This window comes from Microtus ochrogaster, linkage group LG7_11, assembly GCF_000317375.1.
Source record: "Microtus ochrogaster isolate Prairie Vole_2 linkage group LG7_11, MicOch1.0, whole genome shotgun sequence".
In the NCBI taxonomy this organism is placed as follows: Eukaryota; Metazoa; Chordata; class Mammalia; order Rodentia; family Cricetidae; genus Microtus; species Microtus ochrogaster.
In genome coordinates, this window is record NC_022032.1 from 22,553,722 (window position 1) to 22,579,185 (window position 25,464).

Consider the following 25,464-nt stretch of genomic DNA (forward strand, 5'->3'; position numbering starts at 1 on the left):
TCTCTCTGACTCTCCCACCTTTTCGCTCACACATGCACCTCTCACTTGAGGAAAATAATAGTATTTTCTTCATGATTATAAGGCTGAAAAATAGCATCCTATTCAGAGGACTGTGTCTCCTCACCACCAGGAATCACTCAGTAAGAGTTCGCCTCCGGATTGGTGTTCTTAATGAAATCCAATGTGCCAGTGCTGGCACATACTTCAAAGCAGGTCTGTCAAGCGATAAACAGATGAATTTATTAGCTTCTGTAGCTTAGGATTTTAAAGACAATTCCAGCTAAAGGGAATACCGTACGTTTGACAGCTCAAAGTAAACAGATTTTTACAAAAGATACCGACATAGAAGTTAAACCCAATCCTTTTTCTGTAAAGTTCATTGGGTTGGATAGGCTTGGGAAGTCTTGTTCCTCCTGGATAACCTGCTTGCATGAGAGCCCCTACCTTAAAGTCAAAGTTTAGCAAATTCTCAATATCAGTCTGAAACCTTTTCCAATTGAAATGTCTGGGGAGACTCATAATCATGCAACAAGTTTTCTTTGTTTACTGGCACACCAAACCCTCAAACAATCAAGTAAGCTAAATGAACAACAAGGTTTTAAGACTATTCACAAGGTAACATGGAGACCAGACCCTGGAAATGGGGGGAGTCTCTGGTTTGTGACAATCGCCATACAAAGATAGTGTGTGATATTTTTAATTCTACGAACAGGATTACTTCAGTTCGAAAATTGACTAGAACATCTTGACTCTTCTCACTTCATGCTCATGTTTAATAATGGTAGCATCATTATTTTCAAGTTTATCATCAAACTATTAATATATGCATACTAGTGCGTGATACGCAACCAATTTCCTGAAGAAATTTAGCTGAGTAGATCATTAGCAGGAAGAATCTTCATCCCTCCCTCATCTTCCCCACCTTAAATCTTTTCTTTTAAATATTCTCTTGAATTACTTTTCCAGTTGGCCATTGTTGGCACTGGGCAGATCTCTGCGGATTTCTAACAACCCTTCAACAACCTAAATCTTGATCACTTTACCATGGTTTCTACCCTATAACTAAACAGCCTCCAAATATAAACCTAGTTGTGCATGCCTATTTGTCCTCACAGAGCTGACTTCTGACTTTGGCTTCATTATTTTGTCATTTTTAGTTTGTCCTTTTCCTCCTGCCTCCCCAAATGCAGGGTCTCACATCAAATGTCAATCATCAGAGTGATCAGAGGGAGAACAGGAGGCAAGAAGAAGCAGCAGCTGAATGAGAATACGTGGAAGGGCTTGGGAAGCTGCAAGTGAGCACCGATAGTCTCCGAGTTCATTCACAGCAATGGGGTACATGGAGAAGACCTGAATTACAGGCTGACCAGCAGGGTAACTGTCCCCCTGTTTTATTAGTCATTGTTTGACAGTATGGTGAACCAAAATGTGACCTTCATGAAGACAGGAGCCTGACCTAGCTCCTTCACTCCTGAATTCCCAAGGCCTACCACATATTTATTGTATGAAGAGGTAGAAAGAGAAGGGAGTGGATGAAAGAGAGAGCATCGGGGATGAGAGGGACAGGGAGAGAGGTTGCAATGGGACTTTGAAACTTTTCCTTCTTCCAGAGGGGGATTCTAGGGTCCCGGAACTTGAATAATTGCATCACTTAACTACACAAACTCACATCTGCCAAGAACAACAAAACTCAGGTAGAAAGAGGAGACCTTAAGTCAAATAAGCCTCAGTCATGTAAAATGCAAACCTGATCGCTTTATAAGGGAAGTCAGAGAGAGTCTATCAACCTTACCTCAGCTTGTCCAGAAAAACATGGGCGCATGTGCATCCCCGAATATGGTCATGCATGCGTGTGTATGTGTGTCTTGGTGTGGGCATGCATGAAGGAATACACATGCATGCCTATGTAGGGAAATCTCTCTCAATTATACACTCAAATGAACCACCAAAGTGATGGTAAATAATCTCAATACAGAAATGTTTCTATACCCTAGGAAATTGTTTTAAGGAGGTCATTTGGCTGCCTTTCCCCCTTTCCCACTCCGGCAATTTCTCTCTCTTAATCTTTAACACAGTAAACCTTTCTCGTCTCAAACACTGATAACATAATAAAGCCTGCTTTCCCCCTAGTGACTGGAAATTCAAAAACTATACAAAACCAGAGCCTGTGATATGACACGTTCCGAAAATAATAATTCATAGAAGCGTTTGGTTTATAGAAAATCATTACAAGCTTAAGGGTACTTTAGTGATTGTTTTGAGCAAGCTCTTACCAAGAACTAATAAGGACCGAGTCAGGGATTAGAGACATTGCATTCACCAGCAACTCTGCTTCTGTTGCGCCATGACTTCAGAACAATAAAGGAGAGGGTAATGGCAAGGTGCTGCAAGCAATGGTACAAGGAATCTTTCTGAGAGGATCCTCCTCCTAATTCACTCAACCATGCCATCCTTGATCTGGGGGAAAATGAAGAGATCTTTACTCTCAAAGAGCAAAGTGCTACAAATTTGGCCCCTTGAGACATCAAGGATGACTTATTTCATAAATATTTTCTAAGGAATTAATAAAAATTTATCTTCTCCTATTTTTTCTGTTTCCTGGGATATCTGTGATATTGCCTAGGATTCACACTAAAGAATAAAATTGTTCTTTTTACTGCAGAGGTATGAATAAAGTTCTTCATATTAAAATCTGTGAAAATAATTTGAAATATGAAAATAATTTGTGCCAAGGAAAGCATCCTAGGTATTTTTAAAAATCCTATTCTGTCTTAATATTTACTGGGGAAAAGGTATGTGTATAAATATCTACCAACTGCTTTATTAGTGAGCAAGCTAAAGGAAGAAAAAGAATTAGCTACTCCACTTCAAACAATGTTTAGATTTATCATTGAATCATTTTATTCGCTATTTCCCAGCACAGTTCAGTGACGATTTAGGCCATCTCTTTCAAACACTATTTGGGACAACAATTGCCCTATATCACTGACAGAGACTATTCTCCATGAAGTTTTCTGGAGTGATTGAGATAAAAATAAAAATGTTCTGATATTTCCCCCCAGGAAAGTGCCAGTGGTTTCCAAAGCTCAAATAAGCTTTAACTACATCCAACAGCGCAAACCTTCATAGCGTATTATTAGTGTGATCAAAAAGGATCAAAACATATTTCCAGGAAGCCCTAAGTACCAGCCCACGCTAAACATTATCATGTGAGCGTAGCATACTGAGTTCTCGGCAGCTGAGCGTGTGTCTACTGCCAATGGAGAGGCAGCAACTTCAAGTGAGGCCTTTATTAATTACCACAGCAAAAAAATATCTTTTCCCTCTCTGGATGCGGCTTTACCTCCCTGGGAGTTTGTATTATGTCTTCAAGGAAAACAAAACAAAATATAGTTTTACTTAATCCAGGGATAATTGGGGCTGAGTTACAGCCTACACACTTTTAACAGTTTCTGTTGCTATCAAGAGAGGCAGTAACATGGTGCCATAACCTGCTTCTCAGGATTAAAAGAAAGAAGTCCTCAGACTGTCCAGTGATCTTGTAAACCCATTAAGATGTTTGATGCTATAAAAATAGAGTTACTTTGCCTTTGACAAGGAGATTCTGAGAAACTTAATTGCACTAATTAGTTACTCAGGAACAGCCATTGAATTCAAATGCTGGTAGGGAAAGGATGTTCTGTTATTCATTAATTATGAGTAGTTTATGGTAGAGCATAGGCTTTGTGTCAGATAGAGCTGAGTTCAAATCCTAACATGAGTTGTTACTACCTATATCTGTGTGTTATGGAGTAATTCTGTGGTTTTTGTAGACCTCTGCTTGGGAAATTGGGATCATTACCAGGGAACTAGATAAGCACTGAGGAATGTTAATAACATATAGAGAACTCACGCATCCACTATGTTATTCTTAGATATGTATTTTGTTCTATGCACATGTAGTCACATTGCACACATACACAAGCAAGGCGGAAGAGCAGGGGAGTTCTGTGTAGCCTACTTGGGCTGGAATTTGTAATCCTTCTGCCTAAGTTTATTTATTTGTGAGGCAACAGAGCGACAGCACAGTCTGGCATATGTATATTTTAAAAGATAAGCCATTTACACTTCCAATGGCCTCTGCATACACAGTATATATCAACTCATTAGTGTTTGTGTGACACTTTATAATATTGAATGAGGAACCAGAGCTGCGTTCCCACTACAATCTTAATATCAAAAACTTAGTGTTTTCTCATTAAATTCCTATGATAATCTTTATTTTTGAGATAATATAAATTATTACACTTCTTCCCTTCTTTGTCTCCCTATAAACCCTCTCATATACCCTTTCCCTCTCTCTTCAAATGCAGGACCACTTTTTCACTAATCATTACTACGTGCATGTATGTATACATATAAATTTCTAAATATAACCTGTGGTAGACTTTGATACTTATCTGACAGAGGAATCCAATCTAGCCTGGCAGAACCAGCTTGCTCATGGCCTGCTACCACTGTTGGAGAACTGGCATCTTATTTGGTTTTTGCTAAAAAGCAGGTAGTATTAGTCATTAACTTTGATCCAATAGAAAAATGTTTATAAAATAGTTTAGATTTCTCCAACGAAAATTGTTCAAGTCAGAGGATTAGTGCTACTATAATTTGACTCTTACCTTTGTGAAAATACAGCATCCAATTCTCATGAACGAAGTTGCTCTGAGGGCTCTCTGACAGGATATTTTGCGATTTTCATTACAGCATGCTGCCTCCTACACACTGTAACTCTGATGTTTAGGTTGCCACATTTCCTAGTCAATTGAAAGTGTTACCTAACACTTCATTGGAAAACCAGAAGTGCAAAATGAACTCCAAGCACTTTTATCACTGTGGGAAATGCTGACGAGACACATTATATCTTTAAGCTGTTAAGAGAAAAACAAATGTGTGGATTCTTAAATCACTTTGGGTATTAGGTGTATCAAAATCAGAAAGATTTAGTACTTAAAAGATATTTACAGAATATGAAATCCAGCTTCCACATTTTATAGGCTGAGGAAACCAGTGTTATTTTTCCCCCAAGTGGCCTAAAAGGGATGCAAGTGTGGCAATCAAAGCCAGTCAAACTTTGAACAATATCTAGCAAAGATGACTTGAGGAGCCACCCTCTGAAAAGAAGGAGCAACAGAATCACTCTAAGCCTTTTTATGATTTCATGAAAACAAAAATCCTGTCATTATTTAAGAAGTTGAACTATGTAATAATGAGCAATAATTGCACAAATATGCCATATGAATAATATTGAAGAGGAAGAAGAATCTACCCATAAAAAAGAGGTGCTGGGGCTGGCTCATCAGAGACTTGTGCTGCCAGGAAGGAAGTAGCTTGAGGTAGTTTGTCAGACAAGCTCTTCAGCTTCACAAGGTGTGTCATTTTAAAAAGCACAGGATGAATAGGCCAAATTATTAACACTGATGAGAAGAATTAAAAATACTACCAATCTATGTTAATGCCTTGAAGTAGGAGAGGGAAACAAGGAGGTTGACTGACAAACTCCCTGCCATGAACAGCTTGAGCAACTCCTTTTCTCTACTTGTGAATCCTTGAGATCCAAATGGGTGCTCATCAACTCGAGTTGTCACTGTTCAAACTTAGTTTTGTTTTTTGTTTTTTTTTAATTTTTTTATTGAGAAAAAGAAAGAAAAAGTTTCTGCCTCCTCCCAGTCTCCCATTTCCCTCCCCTCCTCCCATCCTTCTCCCCCTCCCCCACTCCTCTCCCCCTCCCTCTTCAGTCCAAAGAGCAGTCAGGGTTCCCTGCCCTGTGGAAAGTCCAAGGTCAAACTTAGTTTTTAACAGGATTGTCTGTTGTAGTAGGAGGGGCAGACTGCATCCCGCAGCCCGGCTAGCTTAACCCCCAAAATAATCACACAGAAACTGTATTCATTAAATTATTGCCTGGCCCATTATCTCTAGCCTCTTATTGGCTAACTCTCACATCTTGATTTAACCTATCTCCATTAATGTGTATCGCCACTTGACTGTGGCCTACAGGCATGAGTCTAACCAGGGTCTGTCTTGGGCAGGAGAACCATGGTGTCTGCTTGTCTCGGCTTTCTTCCTCCCAGAATTCTGTTCTGTATTCCCCATCTACCTGAGTTCTGCCCTATCAACTAGGCCAAAGCAGTTTCTTTAATAACCAATGAAAGCAACACAAACACAGAAGGACTTCCAACACCAATTGTCTGATACTGCAGCCTCTTCTCTGGCGGGGAGTGGAGAGTATAAGACAAGCAGTGGAGAATATATGTTTGTCCAAGGTGAAAAACTAGGTGGGATTTCAAGCCTTCTCACTGTCAATTTTAGAAGGAAGAAAAAAACTCAAACATTTCCAAGATCTCAATCCAACTAGGAGGATTCCTCCAGCTGAAAAGAGTATCTCTCCTCTTTGGGTTTAATTTTTTTCCTTGATTCTAAGAAAAGAAAATTTACAATAAGTATTATTATTAATTTTATTATATTTGTCTAATTATTTATCCTGCCATCTATTTTCCTATTATCTACCTATGTATCTATCATCTGTGTTTTTCTATGTATCTGTCTACTATCTATCATATATGTGTTTATCTCTTATCTATCTATCTGTCTGTCTGTCTGTCTGTTATCTATCTATCATCTAATCTTCATACTCTTTTTCAACTTTAATTCTATGTAACAAAAGTCCTGAAGAGGAATCATTAAAGATCAGTAATCATAGGCAACAATTGATGTTTACTCCAATGATTAATTATCTTGTGATATGTCTCTATTAATATTCTGAGAATGGTGCTTTCTTTCTGTTGTGGCCGACAGTCAAGTTTTCACTTCTAAGCTTAGTCTCATTGTTGTGTGATGAAAAGCTCCAAAGGCTTCCCATTAAGGCACATGGAGAAAAATTTCCCTGAGACCTTTGTTGCGGTAATTTTCAACCATGCATCATCTAAGTAGGATTAAAAATAAAAGCAAGCATTTGAAAGTTGAACCATCATTGGGGAAAATGTCATTTTTTACAATACTGAATAAGCTAAAGTAATTCTGACATTGGTTCTGTTTTTGATGTGAGAAACAATCTGTTATTCAATTGACTTGTCTATAATTGATTGATCTGTAGACACGTTTATGATTATTTCTTCAATCCTGTGACCAGAACATTGACATGGCTTTTACCTCTTATGAGTGGCTTTCAATTATTGTAAGTTTTTGCATATTCATAAATGACTTGTGAATTCCCATTTTTCTCTTGAAGTTTTTGAGTTTTTACTAGCTTGATATTATATGCCCTAGATTGATCTTTTGAAATAACTTAGTTTATTCTATAACTGTTTTGTTTTGTTTTTTTACTTTTTTAGGAAGTTGGTTTAACTTCATTTTTTTAAAGATAGTATTACTTTCTAAACTTCTGACATTTTTAAGAGAGTTATTTCTTTCTCCCTATAAAATACCATTTATGTTTCTGAACATATTAGTTATACTTAATTTGAAATGTTATGCCACCTCCATTTTTGCCATTTTTCAATTTTCTAATTTTGTTCTGACTTTCTGCTTTTGCCCTAAACAATTTTTCTCATAAGTGTTGAGATTCCTGACTGTCTCTTTAATTTTAAGGACAAACTAGTTGAATGAGAAGGTAATATGTTTCTGCACCTGGACAGAAATTAATGGTTACGCTGTTTGAGTCCAGATTGTCTCATTGTCTCAGAGCTTGCCGTGACCACCAGCAATGTCCAGGGGAAACAGAGGTGACAATAGCTGCAGAAGTAACACCATTCCACCCCAACGAAACCAAGCCACATTAAGTTAAAAGCCTAGCAAGAGGGCAGGCTGTTTGCTCATGTGAAAACCCCCACAGTATATTAGCTAACCTCTGTCTAGGAAGAGCTGAACTTCTCGAAGGTGACATTCCAGCTCAATTACTTTTCCTTAAAATAATCGATGTAAGGAACAAAGTGCTTTTAATGACAAATGAGTCTTCAGATGCTGACTTTTCATGATGGCTGGGCAGTAATGTGGTGATCCCAGGTTTCCTAAATATTGTGATGTATCTTTAACTAATCAGAAGGACCAGGGACATGTTCCTGTAGAATGAGGGAAGGTGCTACCATTTGAACAGATCAGGCTCCGGAGGACACTCATGCACACAACAGCTTTGTACACAATGGTTAGGAATACAAATCCTTGTGATGGCCACTCGAGAGAAAATGCCAGGCCAACAATGGGCCATGCATGAAAGTTTCCTGTGTGTATTCTAAAGACAAAGTGAGGAGACTGGTCCCACTGTCCCTATACACATGTTTTTGGAAGAACAATAGTGCCTCTCCATGGGTCTCTTTTATAGAAAAAGAAGAAAGACTGCAGCAATGTAACAAGAAATACAGAACCTCATAGATTTTCTTCTTTCTGCTAGTCAAGCAAATAAGAAGCACAATGCAATTAAGAGGACAGAAGTAACAAGAATACTGCATAAAACATGTATATAGCCGGGCGGTGGTGGCACACGCCTTTAATCCCAGCACTCGGGAGGCAGAGGCAGGCGGATCTCTGTGAGTTCGAGGCCAGCCTGGTCTACAGAGCTAGTTCCAGGACAGGCTTCAAAGCCACAGAGAAACCCTGTCTTGAAAAACCAAAAAAATAAAAAACCAAAAAAATAAAACATGTGTATATACATATATATATATATGGAATTTTTCTACTCCTAGTCAACTCTAACAGAAAAAGATTACACATTTAGTCACTTAATATACAGACAGCAATCATCAAACACTAAAAGTACAAAGACTCTTCTAATAATTGGTGCTAGAACAAACCTGACAATGCCTTTGCATTTCCTGTTGATTCACAAGAGAGTAAATGTTTAGCAGGAGGAATGTGACATCCTGACATATGAGGTTCTAGAAGTTTGAAGAAAGCAGACCAAGACAGATAATTACAGAATTTATAACATTGTATTGTCATTTACTTGTTAAAAATGACTTTAAGGCCCCTTGAAGCCTCATGGGAGCTCAACACTTTTTAAATCCAACTAGTGTCATTGAATAAATTCTCCAGGAAGTTCGTAAATTTGGAGATAGATGATCCTTTAGTGCCCAGAATAAGGGCGAATGCTGTACTTTCCCCTTCAATTGCTCCTTGGTGGATTCTTGAGATGCCTTGTTCTGTCTGTCTTTTCTCAGACACAATGAGGCTACAAAGCGTGTGTGGTTTTGGTGGGGCAGTAGTTAAGATCCTGTCAGGTGTGGGAGGAACTGTTATAGAGGAGCGCCATGTGCATTCAAGTTTTACATATTTGTTTACTTGCAACACAGGATGAGATAAACAGAGTACCCAGCAAGGAACCTCGGATTAAACAAAATAAATCTCTCTTGACTTAAATCTAATAACTTGCTCCAAAAGCTCTCATAAATTATTAGCTTCAGAATCATTCAATGTGTCTGAACCGTAGCGCATGTCACTGGTGTACTTGAAGTTCACCTAAGAAACTGTATCATCAAAATGTGCCGACAAAAACTGCCAGCAGCAATGCCACCTCGCAATCAATCACATATCTGTTTCAGAATTATAAAGTGTCTGAGAGCTATAATTTCATCTTGCTTCTGCCTGCATATCATTTAAAACTTCACAGTCTCATGCAGAAAAAAAAAGAAAGGAGGTAAAACCGTTTGTCAGCTCCAGTTCTCCCCTTATGAAGACCCACTGTTTTCACAGTACCTTCTGGCTTTCTCGTTTTAATACGTGTTTCTGAACCCATCTCTTTTTTGTGGACTCCTTGTGGTCTGTAGTTTATGAACACAGTAGTATAGTCAATTCTCAATTATCAGTCTGAATGGAAGCCTATGGTGGGACCGGTAATCCAAAATCATTTTATATTTGACTTTCGAATACATTATGTGAATTTTCCCTGGGAGGTTTACCTTCCTGCTAATGCTTTGCTAGAACTAATATTAAAATATATTTGTATTCCTTGAACTCATGCCAATTGACAGCAGTAGGGTGCAACAAAGAAAGGGGTGGTAGAGGAAAGTTAGACCAGAATTAAATATTCCTACGAAGAACTGCATGTGAGCTTTCCCAATGTGGGTAATTGATAGTTGGTAACATACTTGTGATTTTTTTTAAGTCCTAAAGGGAAACTATCACTTTGAAGTATCTAAATGCAGAAAACCATATTTTAAAATATTAAGTAAAAGCCAGGTTTTCATATTAGCTAAACTACTTAGATATGAGTTAGATATTCATTTATTTTAAGAGAAAATATGAAATATTCGTAGAGTGAGTTTTATAGTTTCAATTTTATTACTTTAGCGTAAATCCACCTTGTCATTTTTGCTTTGATGCAATGGTAGAAAATGAACTGGTCATCATGGATTATGAACAGATGATTTCTTAAGCATATTTGCCATTCTGGTGTAACAGAATTTAGGTGAAAATCCAAAATGAGTTTTGATGAGCAGCATTCCAGTACAGAGGAACGCACCTCAGGTCTCTCCCATGCCAAGCAGGCTCTCTACACTGAGATAGAACATCAGTCCTTTCTTTTATTTTAAGACGGGGACAGTCTCTAAGCTACGCATGTTGACCCTGGCCTCACTGTAACTGAAGCATGCCTTGAACTTACAATTCTCCTGGTTTACTACCAGAGTGTATGTGATTATAGGACCACACAAACACACCCGGTTTGTATTACTATTTTGAAATATTTGGTTATTCATTTACCTTTTGATACGATTTATTTAATAAATTTAATAAATTGTGATAGTCATTAACATTCGACTATTGTTTTCATTGGTGTATCTATATAATGTTAAAATACTTTAAAGCAGCTTAAAGCACAGTTTGTATATTTCTGCTGGGATCCAGGTTAAATAATTGGGATACCACTCATACAAAGATCTGTCAGTATACAAGGTCAAGTTAGCTGGACCAGGCAAATGATTGGCCCAGAGTTAGGTTGGAAAAAGTAACGTGGTGACTTAGCATTGTCAAAATCAGAAAAGCACAATCTAAGGAAAACTGAAAAAACTCATCATTACAAGATGAAAAGATTGAACTTTGGCTGAGGAATTGATTCCTTTGATAGCTTTTCAGACAAGACCTGAAACCATTTCCTAAGATTGTTCTGTGCTTTGTCTCCTATTTCCGTACGTTCTTCTTGGACTCTTCCATGCTTGTCTCCTTCTACAACAATATCACACCCAATGTTTTCTAAGAAGCCCATATCTATCCGCGAACTCTTTACTATTTCTGTCATCTATAACATCAATCTTGAAATGAAAGTTAGTCAGAAGGGTGGTTTATTAATAAAGACATTTTGAGGCAAAATTAATGAGCAAAAATAGTATGGAGGAAATGCTTTTATGTGGGGAATTCTAAGTAAACGTTGGAAACTTTAGTTATCTAGATATATCAGTTTTGGTAGTTATTTCATTCAAACTTTAAGTGTGAGTGAGATGTGGTTGAGATAGGAAGGGAGGAAAAACATGAAGAAGATATTATTGTATTCTGTGGAAGGTCCTCTTTGATAAGTAGGTGGGTACACTAGTTGCTGGCTAGCATTCTTGATGTACTGCAATGAGGAAAGGCATTTGCTGTTTCTGAATAATGAACCACATGAAATACTATATTGATAATCTCATCTCAACTCTAAAACACCTAGAGTTATTGGAAATTTGCCAGGAAAGGGAATATTCTCTTGGTTGAGATCAAAGGCTAGAGACCTTAGATGTGTCAAATAATCAGTTAATTTCATACTATCAGAATAACTTATGTAAGGTCAGGAAAAACCTGTTAATCTGAAATTTTCCAGGTGATATCAAAAGGAGGAATTTCCTTTTAATCCAGACCATTCTTGACCATATCCAATTCACCTGACATCTAGTGAATTCTAAACACACCCATTTGTCTCCAGCTCTACTTCTATTTTTCTAATCTTAGAAATCCTAATAATTTCTTCTGAGTGACTGCAATAGGATTTGAGAGGCACAGTTCCTTTGTTTACCATCATTCTTCATAGTTACCCACAGTCTATCATAAGAAGAATTCTGTTATCTGTGCAAAGCCTGTAGGGTCTCATCACTCCTAGCATCTATCCCAAAGTTCTCTTGCGGACTCTGGAGAGCTTTGGTATAGGACTTAGTTACTAATTCTGCAGACAAATCTGTGACAGTTCTCTGCCTGGCCAACTTCTCTCCAAGTGTAGGAAGTAATTGGGAAATAATCATAGGCTTCTACTTCAGGGACCACTGAGCCCTCTGCCGGCCATATTTAATTGTCAGTTATGTCTGTCTTATATCGTGCTTAGTTGTCAACTTTTATTTGCGATGCAATCTCAGTTTCTAAGGTCATATCCTGGAGGTCTTTAGGAAGGTGTTTCTGATGGATGCTTTGGCATGGGTTCTGTAGTGCCTCCATTCATTCCACTTTTAGAATGTCTCTGTGACTATTTCTTCACTCTGTATTTTCTTCACCCCTGTGCTCTCTTCCTTCATGCTGTTCCATTCACAGTGCTCACACACACACACAGTATTTATCATATCTCTCTTGGTAGCCCGGTTTCTTTACAAAACCTTACAAGGCATTTAATACACATATAGGGGATTACAAAAATGTTTTTCAAAGGTAAGTAGAAGATAAAAGATATAACTTTTTTTCTCATTTCAACCATGCATGCTCTAAGCTTAGTACTGATCATTTTGTGAAGGCAGCCTAATGTTAATGTGTTCATTACAAACAATCATAGCGGGTGGCTGCTTGTATGTTCATTTTAACGTTTTAATCATGATAATGATATTTCTACAGTTTCTTCTTTGTATTCATTCTTACAGGAAGTCAGGAATTTTAAATTAAAACAACGGCATGCCCATGGTTAGTTCATTTAACAATGAAGTCAGTAGACTGTGCTGGTCCAAACATTCTTGTGGTACATGTGTAGCTATATGTCTTTTTCATATTCAAACTGTACAGGCCCTTAAATATAGTAAGAAGGTATTTCATATCTGAAAGGTAAAATGTATTTAAAGTGTTAACTATTTTCCTTATTGTTATTATTATTTTGTACTTGGAATTAAACACAGGTCCTCACACATGGTAGGCAAGTTGTCTGTCCGTAGTATGTATTCCAAAATAAATAGTTTCATATTATATAGTAGTATAGCATAATACTTATGTATTATGTATAAATGTATTTACTGGTAATTAAGCCAAGAAAGGATGTTATCTTGCTAAGCTTGGCTGAGTTAGGTTTTTGTAGTTCCATCCATATAAAATATATGTGTTGTTCGTAAAAATGGACTTTCTTAGCCTCTTTCTTTACTAGCTCCGTGACATTGGGTGAATGATTTGGCTTATCGGGATGTTTCTTGAGCACTGATATGGGGAAAATGGACTCTCATTACCTTGAAGTTATATATGGCATTGCTGATAATGCAGTGCCCAGAATACAAAACCTGTGCATTGACTGTTAGCGATTTCCTGTTCTCCTGATGCACTTGAATACAATAGCAATTTGTCTGAATGATCTCTGGCTTTTGGCTTCTCAATGAGCCAGTTATTGGCTCTTTCTTCAGATGCCAAACCTCATGAGGTTTACTGTGGCCATGTTTTCCCATGGGTCAGATGCTCCCTGGTCCCTTATACTCCCGCAATGCCGGCTTGACATTTGAAAGTTATAGGATTTACTTGGTGTCATGGTGTCTCACAAAGAAGTTCTCCATAGAAGCACTTGGTCCAATTCCCAGGGTAAACTGTAGCAATCATAGTAATATAACAATTTGCCTTGACCTTTAAACTATGAGTCAGTAAACTTGGATTTGATTTCTCTCTGCCTTGTAGCCTCCTTTTCTTAACCAAGACTACTCTGTTAATATTTCCAAAGCTTCATTTTCCTCTGCCCCTTTTTGGAGGAGGGGAGTAAGGTTTATAGAGAACTTTGAACTTGGAAAAGACAAATAAAACATATAAAGTCTTATTACATCTAGATAAATTCCCTATAAGAGTGAATCCATCCTTTATCAGGCGCCATTGGCCTAGCTGGTGTTGGTAAGTTAATGATTCTCTGATTAAGGTTTTATGATTCAATCTGTAACAGGGAGCAGGGTTCACAAGGGTCCCCTTCCCATTTCCTTATTTCATATTTCTTATTGCAAATTAATTATGCAATTTCATGAACCACTGCCCATTTTTTCATCCAGTTGGGAAAAAGTTCGTGTGCCAACCATGTGAAGATATTCTTTATTGAATAATTCCATCCACTAGACCTTACTAGTAGAACAGAGTAATGGAATCTATTTCAAAGACATATTCACTCCTAATGTTATAAGGTGCCCAGAGGAATCAAGTTAGTCAGTGGCCTTAATGTCTCTAGAATCAATGCAAGGGCAGATATATACAAACTGACCATTTTCTCAGAGGAAAGCTAAGTATTATTTCTAATTTATCATTTCCTTACCAAGTTGTTTATCATCTAAGTAATAGTTCAAGAGACCACAAGATAAAATAAAATGACTTTATTTTATTGAATCTTGATTCTGAAACATAACAAATACATATACACATGTTTTATGGATAACACACACTACATTATACATACACACATACACATGGCTCAAATGTATAATTTCAAAAACACAGATCTACAGTGATGAGTTCATATAATACACATTTGAAATTATTCATATTTCATCACTGTAGAATGATCCTCTCTTGAAGACACCGCAAATATGCCATCTTAGAGACACCAGTCATATTTGGCACTTGAGAGGAAATAAAGGAGAAGCTTACTGAGAACTTAGGTATCATATGCAATATGACCAGATTTACAGTAACTGCTCATGCAAGAGCAAGAAGGAAGGGAGCCAGGCAAAGATATCAGTGACTTTAAAAGTGGAAGTGGAAATATATTGATTTCAAACAGGTTGGCTACTGAGGTTGTATTTAAGAGCTCACAGGATACCAGAAGCTATGCTGTGCAATGGGATTCAGTAGGAAGGAAGTGTGACAGGCTTCTGAACTGTACTTGTACAATATAGTTGAGAAAGGGAAATCAAGAAAATATTTATAAATGCCTAAGTCTGGAAGATGATGTTGGTTGAAAATGCTTATTGTGGAAACACAGCTAAACTCCAAGGCTGCCGGTTCCAGGTGGAAGTATCCTCCAGTCTAAAAATAGCCTCATGAAGAGCAATGGTTAGTGTCAGACACTTTCCCACCTGTGAGAGGCTGCTGAATTCAACATCTCATCCTTGGCCTATCAGTGGAGAAAGGGAGAAATGGCAGAGAGCGTTGGTGTTGAGGAATGCAGAATTCAAGTAGGAGGAGGCTTTTCATTTCTTTCCAGGAGAAGTTAGGAGCTCTAGGTCTCTACAATGTCAAGGTCATGTTAGTGTGACTTGCACATGTAGGAGAGACAGTATTTCCGTTTCATTGGCACAGCTGTAAAAAGCAGTTGATGAGTTATTAATTATTTATTCAAACAAAATATTTATTGAAAACACACCATGTATTTCCTAGATATGTTCCAATAACTAAACTATTGAGATGAATAAAGCAAGGTGCAACGACCTTATATGTAAATTTTATTTTTTAATATTTGTTATATGGTACTATGTATATGTATCTATTTGAATGTGTTAATTGAGATGGACAATAAGTACTCACATAATATGTCAATGATGAAGATCATTATAAAGAAAACAGAAGCATGATAGGGTACACTAATGGGTGCCACCCCTTAGTATAGGTGCGTTGGGGAGACTTTTTCCACTTGTTGAACTTCAAGCAAGGTCTAACGAAGCATGGCTGAACAGTATAGATATTGGAATATCATCTTGGCTGATAGAGGGATCAGAGAGAGTGCACGGCCGGAGGCATAGACATGCTTCGTATGCAGAGGAGCCTTCAAACTGTCATTACACCTCTGGCAGGCCAGGAAGCCCTAGCAGTGAGAGGCTGGGGAGAAATGCTATCTACTACTGTGTAAACTGAAGGGAGAAGAAGGACAGTCCTGGGACTATGCAAACCTGGATGAGCTCTTTGAGGCTGCTTATAACACATACCCAGTTGTCCTATAACGGAGTTGGCATGGAAGTCATGCTACACAAAATATATAGTCAAGCAGAAGAATCCACTGACGCAGAAAAAGAGAGCAAAACCAACACTCTTATTACTAAAGAAAGACCCCTGTACCCTCACCTCTCAGATATATCCTCCAGGAGAACTCTGACTTATAAGAAAGAGGAAGGAAATCAAATCAAGTTTTCTCCCCACCCTCTCCTTCATCTCTCTCTGGTGTGGGATTTCCTTGAGCTGTAGTTTCATGTGGTTCTGAGGCATTCAATAGGGAACATGGGGACCAGATTTAGATCCTCAGGAAGAGCAGTGAGCACTCTTAATTGCTGAGCCCTCCTCCCAGTCCCATTACACCGTTTCCATAATGCATTGTATTGTGTTTTGCTTATGTGTACTGTATCCTCTTTCCTTTCAAGGAGGATTAGTGTGGGTTACAGCACCCAAATGGCTGAAAATCTATGCGTTGCCTAAGATACCATAGAATGAAAAACAAGGGTTATGGACGAGGATGGAAACAGTGGAAGACAAGAAGAAAGATTGTTGATTAGTTGTAGTAGATGGGTCCAACACGTGTTGCAAAATGGATGAAAAATAATCAATAGACATTCTGGAAATATTGCTAAAGAAATCTTTCTTACTAAGGGATATCAGAAAGGCCTTCCAGATAAATTAAAACTCGGTCTCAGACTAAATGATAGAATGGACATTGTCTGACAAATAGGAGAAAAACGTATTCCCAGAGGAACTGTATCAGGTGCTAAGATAGAAAGGCAAATGTACGTGGGTGGGGTCTTCAGATATGTCCATATCTGCTCCCAAGTTCTCATGATGGCCTGGAAATTAAAATGCCTTAATTTAAAACATATTTAGTGTTAGGCTAGCAAGATGGCTCACCTGTTAAAGGTGCTTGCTGCCAAGAATGATGACCTGAGGTCCATGCACAGAACTCACATAGTAGAAGGAGGGAATGTACTGTCTCAGTGTATCCTCTAGTGAACATACCATCAAAACACCAGCTCATGGAACTTTCTGCAAAATCAGCCATGTATTGAGACACAAAACAAGTCTCCCTGAATTCTATCTGACCAGAATGGGATAAAACTGGATGTAAGCAGCAATAGAAACTGCAGAAGGCACACAGATTTATGAAAACCAAAGAGCACACCACTTAATGAGAATTAAATCAATGAAAAAAATTAAATCACTAGATTTAATTTTTTTTAATTTAATTTAAATCAACTAGAATTGAATGTAAATGAATACAAAGTTTATCAAAACAATGGGGCCAATAAAGACAATTCTAAGGAAATTTCATAGCACTAAGAGATTAACTCACAAAATTTGAGAAATCTCAAGGTAATATTGTAATGATCCACATAAAGGCCTTGGAAAATCAAAATTCAACACTCCAAATCAGTAGATGGAAAGATATAACCAAATTCAGGGCTGAAATAAATAAATATACACAACAAGAAAAAGAAAGAAAAACAAATACAGAGATACAATGACATGAATTGTTTCTTTTTTTTATAAAAAAAAGTAGCAATGCTGATAAACATTCAACCATCAGGGCAGTTAAAACAACTTTGACATTGCATCTTACCTTTGGCAGAATGACTAATAGAAAAAAAAAAAAAACACGAATCGCACCAAAACTGGCACGGATGTGAAGAAACACTTTTAAGCTATACCACTTCCTTGGAAAAAAAAAAAAAAAAAAACATGAATCGCACCAAAACTGGCACGGATGTGAAGAAACACTTTTAAGCTATACCACTTCCTTGGCATATATCCCCAAAATAGGTAAAATAAAACAGAGAGCTATTTTATTACAGAAATATTTTTATCCGTAATCTTTGATGTTCTAGTCACAATCACCAATAAACTGAAATAGCCTAGATGTCCATCAACTGATGAAAAACCAATGAAAATGTGGCACATTTACACAGTGGAATATTATTCATCTCTAAAGAAAGATGAAGTTTGCAAGCAACTGGAAAACATCATATTAAGTGAGTTGATCCAGGCTCAGAAAGACAAATATCACATATTGTTTCTCATACGTGGATGCATGCTTTGATCTTTAGATGTGTATGTTTAAGCTGGAATATCCACAGAAGTCACAAAAGTAATAAGGGACCGTGGGAGTATTTCAAGGGAGAGGATATACAGTGTAGGTATGTTGAAAGAGAATAGGAAATAATAGAGAAAGAAGGATTGATTGGAATGGGGGATGGGGGATCAGATTGGAAGAGAGAGTGTGAGGGAGGATAACTAACATCAAATGCCTTTTTAAAAGCCAATATGGAGACAAGTTGTATAGAAGATTCCACCTGCATGTATGAAATTGCCCACTAACAGTGATACAACACCTTACCTAGCCATTATGGGCTACCCAACAGAAAGCTCAGTGCCAAGTATGAGTTGCCTTCCCTGGAGATGTTGATCAATGGGTTTCTACAGAATCCCGCACATTTCAGTCTACCACCCATGTTCTTGATGATCTCCAGAACTTGATGCTAGGACTCTTGAAGCAATTAGGCTAGTACTGACTAGTAGCTTCATCACTGCTAGTTAGCTCTCATAGTGATAGAAGGCGATATCCACACTGTCAAGGAAGAAAAGTAGTCACCAGTCTTACTGAGCTATGAACTCTGCGTGAGCTAGATCAATAACTGCTCTGGCAAGTTTCATGGGAATAACCATACACTTGGATTGGATTCAAAGCCTGCTCTACATAAAGTAGTAATTCCTGGCACTCTTAAGAGGGCCAAGGACCTGTTATAAGGTATATCATAAACTGTGAGGTGAACCTATTGTGAATGATCTACTAAATGGATTTAGAGTCACACTAACTCCCAGTGACTTTTCATTGTACCTATAAAGTGGTGTATCTCTCATTCCTCGTCAGACCAGTTTCTTTTTGTAATAGGTGGTGATTAGCATGGAGACCTGCAATTGGTCACCATGCAGAGGACAAGTTCCCAAATACTCAAGGGACATCAGAGAAGAGGGGAGTGAAAAGATTTTCAGAACCGTAGGCAGTGGAAAACAACAGAAAAACAACTTTCCAGGCTCAACAGGGGAGTTGCACATGTAAATTCACAGAGGTTGTGACGGTGTGCTGAAGACCTGACTAACAAGGTCTTCATCAAGCCAGACAAAATTGCCAGCACAATAGAATAGATTCTATTGACACTGCAATCTATGCTTCTCCTTTGCAGCACCTAACATTGTAATTATTAGGATAATGTATTCCTTCCTCTTTAAACTTAAAGCCCCATAAACAAAGAAACCAAGTTATACTGTTTGTTTCATTCCCAGAGTTTTTGACACAGTTTGGGGTTGGTGGGTACTCAGTAATTTACTACACTTTACATCCACTGGGTAAACTTTTGATGAAAAACAATATATTGTGGGGTAATTAATTTCAACCACCCAGAAGAAATATTATAGTAGAAAGAGCAGGTGGCCAACAAAACCATCAGAAATGAACCCCGAGGCACTCAGAAGTAGGTCTCTAAGCATTTGGAAGTTCGTTATGCAATCATTGAGAGTCTTTCTATGTCGTTCCTTATTTTACCTAGACATCAAGCTAGTTCTAATTACTATCTCATCCAGAAAGCAAAACACAGCCACATATCACTTAAATATTCAAGTGATGGACAAATGAACATTTATATTGAATTTAATAAGTATAATGCTAATTAATATTTATTTTGAGTAAAGAGGCCTGAGATTTTCAGAAAGTTCTTGGCAATGATGTCATAACAAGAGCTGAGCAATTGGAGCTGATATGTACATAACAGTAGGGGGCTGGGGAGATGGTCGCATGGGTAAGTGTGTTATATGCAGGTGTGAAGGCTTGAGTTCAGATCACCAGAAGACCTGTAAAGCTCTATGTCGCAGTACATGTCTGTAATCCAGCTTTCCTCTATTGAGATGGGAAACAGAAAAAGGAGAATGCTTGAAAACTCGTGAGCCATCTAGCTTGCCGTATGCAACCATGAACAAGGGACACTGTCTCAAAGAAAGTGAGAGAGGATTGACACCTGACACTGTACTCTGCTCTCCAAAAAATACACAGCAGGCTGCAGGCATCTGCACTTAAACACAAATGTGCACCCACACAAACACATATACGTATATATCATACACACACATTATGCACAGACACGTATATAAAATAGATAAAATACTAGCAAAGGCCACATTCTCTTATGTGAAACACAGAACCGCTCTTCACACAAGGTTGGTTATGAAGAAAAAAAAATGGAGACAAATTCCTCAAGAAGTTCTGTGAGAAACATGTGTACCTTACCTTATGTGTGGACAAGGTCATGCAAAGAACGTGACACTGGAAATTGAAGCATTTTTGTCTGAATCACCATCTATTAAAGATAAACTCTATTTTCAGGGCTAGATTTGTTTGGAGAATTCAGATTTTGCCCAATTTTAAAAGGGTGAGCGATCTAGTTTGTCGTGCGTAGATTGTCCCCTTAAAACTTTGAAAGAGATGTTTGGATTTATAAAATGCTAGAATTGGCAGTGATTGGGCAAAGGAGTCTCTGATTGGAAAGCAAGCTCTACCTTAGGGCCAGCGTGGCTTATTGGGTTGATGATGCATCACCTGGGGAATGCAGTTAATGTCAATGAGAACTTGGCCCTGAGTTTCACTCTGTGTAGTAAGTGTCAGCCTTCCTCCCCCATTCTCTGACAGCTACTAATGAGAGTTCACTTCCTAAGATCATTACTGGAAATAAGTTCCCTTGTAAAAATTAATCTATTGGTGCAACATAATACAAAAATTTAATTATTCATTCATCGTATTTATTACCCTGTATGTAGGGCTTTTAAGTATCTAACTGTCCTGATTTCAGAACGCATGCTTTTATGTACGGCGAGAAAGAAATAATACTTTAATATGCCTTTTCTCTGACATGTAAAAAGCCCTCTTTTAAAAAATACGAAACAAAATACGTTTTTTTTTTCATTTGGAGCATAAATTAAGATGCAATTTTGCCCAGTTTTTATTCTAGTTAATTCAGAAACATGAAGAGTGTTTGTGGGTACAAAAAACTTCTTGATGTGCCCCCCAAATGCTTCGTGATATGTCCATTTTCTGCTGTTTGCTTTGTTTCCGTTGAATTTTTAACTGACTTTGGTCTTTACATGAGGCCATGTATGTTTTTATTTTAGAGAGAAAACATCTACCCCTGTAAGGCTAACGCTTCTAAGAATTTAGTCAAATTTTATTTAACCACACAAATATTTGTCAAACCCATATTGTCCATACCACTGGGCCTTCTGAATTCTGAAGTCAAATAGCCATCCCCTAAGTGTTTGTCCAGGCCAGAAATGGGGCAAAATGACCAGAGATTGGCTTGATGAAAATGGAACACTTGGGTCCTCACATCAGTATATCATGTCCTAAGACAAAGCATGATAAAATTATTTATGCATCTTGTATAAGGAAGAGATTACATGAGTCTGACATTAATGACAATTATCTTTCAGCATGATAGTATTTAGTTTTGTCGGAGGGTTTAACATTTTGTATTTTCCTTTTTCTTTTCTGTTTTGTTTTCTGCAAGAATTTATGTCATAGTAGTTACATCATCCACTTCTCTTTTTTTTTTCTCCTGAGTTTCTGTTTGAGGTTAATCCTTATTACTGTGGAGGATAGGATATCACCTGAGTGACTCTAACTTCTGCTGTTTGTTAACAGGGCCCCTGCTGTTTGCAGAGAGCAGTTTAGTCAGCTGGTTCTCTTGTCCAGATCAAAACATAAACAATATGTGACCCTTTGTCCTTGTCCAAGGTGGCTCTCACTAGTTTCAAGAATGTGTTTAGACACTTTAGAAAGTGTACTATCGTGACTGAAAAGGTGGCTGAGGCATTAAAAGCCCGGGCTGGTCATTCTGAGGACAAATGATCTGTTCCTAGCACCCACTTTGGGGAACACACTATTTATGATCATTTTGTCAGAACCTTTGACATTGCTCATCTGTAAAACATTTTTTAATACTTCTTAAACATGAAACATTCAAGAAAGCATGCTTTATTTATTTTAATCAATTGGGGTCTCATTTTAAATAGAACAGTAGTAGAGGGTGGGCCCCCATAGAATCAGCAGGACCAAGGAGAGAGTAGCCTCTGGAACATGATAGGAGCAGTGCTTGCCCATGAGTCTAATTTAATGTTTATTGCTATAAAATTATAACAATCCATTAATGTATTTTCCCACTTATAGAAAGAAAATTGACAGAATAATCAGGTCATAGAAAGAGAGAGGTGAAGAAGGAAAGAGAATTGGAAAGAAAATGTATTGCGAGAATCTCTAAGGACAATGAAGGACAATTTACTATTAAGCTATAATCAGGTCTTCCTGTTAGCTATTCAATTTCTCATAATGTTTCGGTTATAACATCCCACTTACAAATGAAGAGAATACCCAGGATCAGTACCTTGACATCCCCAGAAGTCTCAGAACAGTGTTAAAAAGAAGCCCATGAACTAAGAGCAAAGGATCAAGCAGACATTCGATACGAGTCACCCAGATGAGTGGCTCCAAGAAGCCTTTCAAGAATGACAATCAGTTCAAACCTGTTCTTATGGGGATAAACTTTGAAAGGTCAAAGTCTCTCCTAGGTACAGGTCAAGCAAGTAAAATGAAATAAAATTAACGGCCAAAGGAAAAACAAAGGTTCATGCTTACATCCAAGTGTGGATTTGACAAGGTCAAAGCAGACGGAGTTAGCAAAGAATATGTTTTAGATCCCAGGATACCTTATCATAGACTCGCTGGCTCTTTTGAAAATGATGGATTCTTTTCTCTTGCAATTTGGATTATTTTAAAACCATAAAGCAATGTAATCAAATTCTCCAGTATTTCTTTTTCTTTGGAGGTTGAAAGAATCATTCTGTTCAACCAGGGAAATTGGCCAGTAATTTTAATTTCAAATTAGTCCAGAGGACAATTCCAACAGAACATTCCATGCTTGGATATTATTAAATTTGATAGAGTGATGATACTGTTGTGTATTTGAGCTCCTAAGCTCAACCCAAAATTTGGATTTAGGCATATACATTTTTCCTTTTGGGGAAGCTGAATTCAGGGACTCTAATAGTCATGCCTTCCCTAGGCAGTATCATATTACATTACTTGGCTAAGGTCTACCTTGTATTATTCTTTTGGAGTGGAAAAAAAATCATCAATACAGATACAGGCCAACATTCCTTTAGCTAGCTGTAGCACTGAGTACTACGTTATCCATAGTGCAATGTGGGGAGTAGCACTCTGCTTGTCTTAGCTCTTTCTGAGGACACTAATCCAAGCATTCCTACTAATATGGAGGAGAGATATGTTAGGTGATAGCCTTGGGGCATTCATTGCCTTTGAGAAAGGGGTTCGGTATTAAGTAATCTGGCTGGCCACAGTTTCATTCTAAAACATCTACAGAATAGAAACATTCAAGCCAGAATAAAAAAGTTAACACATACTGGAACCAAGAAGTGCTCTGACAATGGGTCAAAGGTTGAAATTTCTTGACATAAATATTACACAAACGAGCAGGAACACTACATAATATAGGTTACCAAGTGAACCCAGGTCATTAGTCACAGGTCAGCTAAGTGGCACTTCAATTCTATTAAAAGCCAGTGGTGCCTGTGTTGGAGAAGTTTTCTTTTTGTCCTCTTTAGTCTAAAGTATTAATAAGCAAATGCAATGCCAACTTTGTGACACACTATTCAAAATGATCTGCAGAACAGCCTGTATCAGACTTTGAGTTAATGTTTGCATCATAGGCAAGCCCTTTCTAATAATCCCTAGATTTGGAGGAAATAAAATATTAGTTCCAGATGTGTCTTTGTGAAGCTGAAAAGTTAGTAAGCCAAAATGACAACTTCTAAGCCTCCCAGGCTTGCTAGGTCTTCTAGTTGATGGTCCCAACAGATGGACTGATTGAAAGGAATGCTGCTAAACTCCCCTTTCCTCCCATTTGCTTCCCATCTCCTCTTTACCCCCTACCTAGTAAACCAACCTTCAAGCACTGAAAACAAAACAGAATGATTTAATGGCTCCTGTTCTGTTTCATTATTTATACCCTTCTCATGTACCATACTAACCAAGGGATGCTCTTTGATGATTATATCTCCAAAGAACATTACTGTGATCACGGGATGTGCTGGGGAACCATAGATAATTAATCAGTCAAACTGAGAGATATGGATAAAAATAACTTTCATATTTTGCAAAAGTAAATTTAATGCATAAATCCTGCTAGGAACTGATTAAACAAATAGAGTCCTAAACCCATAGCTAAGCAGTTCACTATACTAAAGCTGATTGCACACCTATGCCTTCAATCCGAAAAAGTATACATGAGTGTCTAATTTGTGTCTACACTAGTTACACATTTTATCTTAATTCCAAGAGCACTTGGATTTGAGAAAGAGTTTTCCAGGCATAGTAATTTTTGTTATCCTACCAAATATATTAAGAAATGAACTACCAATTTATTTGAGATAGCTTTTCACTTGTACTATAACAAAACATTTCCAATTCTATCTGCAAAGTGGAAGTGAGAAAAATTCTATATTCCTATGTCCACAAACCATGGAAATCTCTACAACTGTTTTTCCCCCACGTCATTACAGGTTAATGGTGATAAAGAAAAATTTGCATGATGTTAAGAACATTATTGTAGCATGGATTATAAAGGAACCAGTGACCTTTGTCTTCTACAGCAGTACACCATGGAGAATTCTGGGAGCTTAATGGAGAGGAAAAAGGAAGAGGGAATTGAATGGCCTTTTGTTTCTGGGGATGAAAAAAAGAAAGAAAGAAAAAAAGAAGCAACAAAGACTTGTTTCCCTTCACCTTTGTTAAATGAAAGCCCTTCTGAGCTGATTGAGCTCCTCCATGCTACTGCTTGAGTTCTGTGGCATGGTGTTCCGCGTGGCTTTGCTTTGAGGACACCAAAGGAAGCTGCTACTTTTGAAGGCTAGAATTACTTTGCAGTGCAGAGAGGACCTGTCGAAAGATTTCTGATCCTTGGGAGAGAACACCACACTCTCTTCTCTACTGAAACTTGCTTTAAGGAAACAAATTTGGATACTAGTTTACCAATTTGCTTTGGAGCAGTCAGGGCAAGGATATTTGGGAATAGATGTATCGAAACTAGAACTTTAAAAAAAACACACCTGTTTTCGGAGTGTGCAGGCTTAATTGCCTTGTGTCTAGTCTTCTCTCATGTAATCTATATCTAAAAATATATAGATAGGTATGAATAGAGAACTAGAGAGATATAGATGAAGAGATAGATAGATGATAGGTTGATCAATAGTAGATAGATGATAGATAGATAGATAGATAGATAGATAGAT

At 37.7% G+C, this 25,464-nt stretch overlaps 1 protein-coding gene across 5 annotated transcripts in view; it reads right to left on the reverse strand.

The window, feature by feature from the left end:
- The window catches only part of Tenm3 (teneurin transmembrane protein 3), a 1,721,676-nt gene that overhangs the window by 1,146,032 nt on the left and 550,180 nt on the right, over positions 1-25,464 (reverse strand). The window lies entirely within an intron of this gene.